Source organism: Oncorhynchus keta, chromosome 7 (genome assembly GCF_023373465.1).
Source record: "Oncorhynchus keta strain PuntledgeMale-10-30-2019 chromosome 7, Oket_V2, whole genome shotgun sequence".
Classification (NCBI taxonomy): Eukaryota; Metazoa; Chordata; class Actinopteri; order Salmoniformes; family Salmonidae; genus Oncorhynchus; species Oncorhynchus keta.
This window is the reverse complement of record NC_068427.1, coordinates 7,180,001-7,184,473: the sequence shown is the minus strand read 5'-3', so window position 1 is coordinate 7,184,473 and position 4,473 is coordinate 7,180,001.

Here is a 4,473-nt window from a genome sequence, read left to right as displayed (position 1 = left end):
TACCAGCAGCATACAGTGCCTTCGGAAAGTATTCAGACCCCTTGTGTCACAGCCTACTAGGAGTGGTGGGTTGGAGTCTGGCGCAGAGAGCAGGGTTCAGTAAATAGTCATTTATTCTCCTGCAAAAACGGTCACGCCAACATACAGGGCGCATAACACAGACCAGTCCCAAACACAGGACCAAACAGTCCGGAGAATACAAACATGAAAACCACAACCAACAGAGTAACAAAAAACAATCCCGCACAAAACAAGGGCGGGACAAACTACTACATATAGGGAAGCTAATTAAACCAAAATACACACAGGTGAAACTAATAAGACAAAACCAACAGACAAACGAAAAAAAGGGATCGGTAGCGGCTAGTAGGACGGTGACGACGACCGCCGAGCACCGCCCGAACAGGCAGGGGAGCCAACTTCGGCGGAAGTCGTGACACCTTGACTTTATCCACATTTTGTTATGTTACAGCCTTATTCTAAAATTGTTTTAAATAGTTTTTCCCTCCTCTTCAATCTACACAAAATACCCCATAATGACAAAACAAAAAGAGTTTAGATATTTTTGAAATTTACTACAAATAAATAACTGAAATATTACATTTACATAAGTATTCAGACCCTTTCCTCAGTACTTTGTTAAAGCACCTTTGGCAACAATTACAGCATTGAGTCTTCTTGGGTATGACGCTACAAGCTTGGCACACCTGTATTTGGGGGGTTTCTCCCATTCTCCTCTGCAGATCCTCTCAAGCTCTGTCAGGTTGGATGGGGATCGTTGCTGCACAACTATTTGGCTGGGGCAAAGTTTCACCTTCCAACAGGATAACTACCCTAAGCATGTAGCCAAGACAACACAAGATTGGCTTTGGGACAAGTCTCTGAATGTCCTTGAGTGGCCCAGCCAGAGCCCGGACTTGAACCCGATCGAACATCTCTGGAGGGACCTGGAAATAGCTGTGCAGCAATACTCCCCATCCAACCTGACAGAGTTTGAGAGGATCTGCAGAGAAGAATGGGAGAAACTCCCCAAATACAGGTGTGCCACGTTTGTAGTGTCATACCCAAGAAGATGAGGCTGTAATCGCTGCGAAGGTACTTGAGTAAAGGGTCTGAATGCTTTTTCTATTTTTACTATTTGTTAAAAAAAAATGTTTTTTCTTTGTCATTATAGGGTATTGTGTATAGATTGATGAGGAAAAACAGACCAATTTAATCCATTTTTGAATAAGGCTGTAATGTTACAAAATATGGAAAGAGTCAAGGGGTCTGAATACTTTCCGAATGCACTCACCCATTGAAGTTTACATTTAAAATGGGTAAGGCAAGGTTTAAGGTTAGGTTATGGTTTAGGGTAGGGACGTCCCAAGGATTTCCAATAGCACTAACCCTTGAGTGAGTGCTCGGCTTGTTCTTGAAGCTGTGGGCACCAGTGTGCACATTGAAATCTATGCCCACCGTGAGGTATAGCACAGCCCACTGGGTGAAATGGCATGGAAATTTTGTGTCTCCTGACTGACTGTGAGCATGGCAACCGCACTCTTGCCATAGTGATGTGGGGGAGGAGTGTGGAGGCAGGGACGGACTGCAGCGTACTCCCAACATTCCTCCATCTAAACCTCTTGACATAGAGGATCAGAGGGCTATCAAGGATTCACTCTTGACATAGGCTACGGAGATTAGTTAATTACCTTTATTTATTCCTCCACAATTGCCCATCGAGAGACTGTTATGAGTACCCTGCTTCAGCAGAGCTCAAAATCTGTTAATTAGCCCCAGTAAGCCAGAACAAAAGTTATGATATTTTGGGGGATTCAGATTACTTTTTGAAATAAACCCCTTAGGGCATTACAAAATATAAGATTGTTTTATTAAGTTTAAAATAACCTCATCTCTAACTCAAGTGTGTAACCTGTACAAGTGTGTGGTGTGAAATGGGAAATGTGTTTTTTGCATATCCCACTCACCTTCGGAGAGTGTGGTCACAGCCAGGGATCAGCCATTATTTAGACCCGGGAGCAATTAGGGTTAAGTGCCTTGCTCAAGGGCAGATCAACATATTTTTTCACCTAGTCAGGGGATTTGAACCTTTCGGTTCATATTTAACATTTTGTGAAATGTAGAGATGTTGTCCTTTGTCTTATTATCCCTATTATTAATGCTGCAGAATGATACTAAGGCCGAGATTCAATCCGATCAGTGGTAGATCCACTTAATAACACGTTGACAGCTCTCACTGCTCAAGGTTAAAGGCACCTTTACTTTTGGATGGATTAGTTGGAAGTACAGTAGATCCACATTCAGAGACAGAGTTGGGAGAAAAGACATGTTGTTTTTTGCAAAGGTGAGGTTCGGGTCACTTGTGGCCTTAGGTGATCAATGATTATTTGACCCATGGACTTAACGCTCCACAATGATTTTAAGGCAATGTGACAGCTTTGTAAGTCTTATGTACAGTATACACACAGTGTACACCGTACGTACAGTATATCACAATTGTATCTACTAATGCCCTCACAAACCAGACTGACTCTTCACACACAGACATAAATACTTTACACAACACACAAATGTTCTTTGGTCAATATAACACTATAACAATGTCCTATGGTTGTAGCAACACCATAAGTGCTGAAGTAGTTTATTTCGTCCTGATAATAGTTTAGCATGGAACAGAAGATATTACTGTCAAACATTGGAGAAATGATCACATGTGGGAACATAACTGGCATTGGGCTCATAGAAAAACAGGCAGCTGAGAAGACATGGTGAAGAACACTAATCATAATACATAGTACGGCATACAAATACTGGGTATTAAGACAGGAATGCTAGAAAAATACAATAGTCCTTTGAAATTGACTCTCCGTAAATATCAAAACACAGACTCTATACTCTCTCTACTAGTACCACATCGGAAGACTTGATTGACACTTTAGAATGGTTTAAATGGCTAGTATACATTACACATGTACAGGCAACTGCCAAAATAAAGGAAACACTTGAGTAAATGAGGGATTTAAAGTATATTGAAAGCAGGTGCTTCCACACAGGTGTGGTTCCTGAGTTAATTAATAAGCAATTAACATACCATCATTTGTATTTGTTATTTATTAGGGATCCCCATTAGCTGCTGCCAAGGCATCAGCTACTCTTCCTGGGGTCCAAACACACCAAAGCAAAATTATATATAAAACAAAAGATAAAACAGTGAACCTTCCAACAGGAAGGTACTGAATGAGCTAAAGTCATATAACATCCCTACACCATCACATATCCTCAACACAAAATGTTCAATACCACCATACAACAACATCACAATGTATGCATGTCTCTGTACCTTTGTGTGTCTCTTCACAGACCCTGTTGTTCCAAGGTGAAATTTGTACCTGTTTTTTTAAAACATGATTCTACTGCTTGCATCAGTTACTTGATGTGGAATAGAGTTCCATGTAGTCATGGCTCGATGTAGTACTGTGCGCCTCCCATAGTCTGGTCTGGACTTGGGGACTGTGAAGAGACCTCTGGTGGCATGTCTTGTGGGGTATGCATGGGTTTCTGAGCTGTGTGCTAGTATCATGCTTAGGGTCATGTAGAAAAAATGACCAGTTGCCTATTATTTTGGCTACCATGGCTCGAAGATATCTCAGTGACTTTGAAATAGGGGTCTCAACGGAGCATGGGGGTTTTAAAGTGTGAAGTTCTGGCAGTTCCTGGTGGCCCAACGTCCTTTATTTTTGCTGTTACCTGTATATTGCGATACTCAAAACAACAATGGACAGTTACTCCTATTTTCTTACATATAAATGAAATATTGCAATAATTAAAGGGTTATACTGAGTGTAAACACTGATATGCACGTGTTAGTGTGTATTAGGGGAAAGCGGAATATTTTAAGTGGCATCTAGTTAAATTACTTTTTTTTTTTAATTGCATTACAATCTGTTGACAAACATTTCATTGTAGTCAATTAATGTTACACAATAGTTTAAAGGGGCAATCTGTGGTTGTATCCATTTTGGGACTTTTAAATGAATGATATATACACATTGGTTTTAAAAGAGTTTAACTTACAAATGGCCCATTAGCTTAGTTTGACTGTCATACCCCTTCAGAACCCAAAATATAAGCTTGTTTCACACCATTGTTTGTCACAATGTAATTGTAAACAAACACTCTACATCCTCTAAACATGGTTAAAACTATAATTGTGATATCATGGATGGTCAGTCCTTGCATCTGTATCCCTGTCTATGAATTTGAGAGTGGTTTACATTTCTCAAGACCCACCAGCTTTTTACCAAAACAGTGGAGGGGGATGTGCTTTGTAATTGTTTGAACTGCAGATTTCCCCTTGTTTGTTTATAGGGAGTATTACATAAGTAGTCATATTGAAAATCTACCTGATATGTATCCCAATAGTTTTAATGATTTTTTGGCTTGATTCTCAGAAAGCCCAAAGGCTTTTTCTGT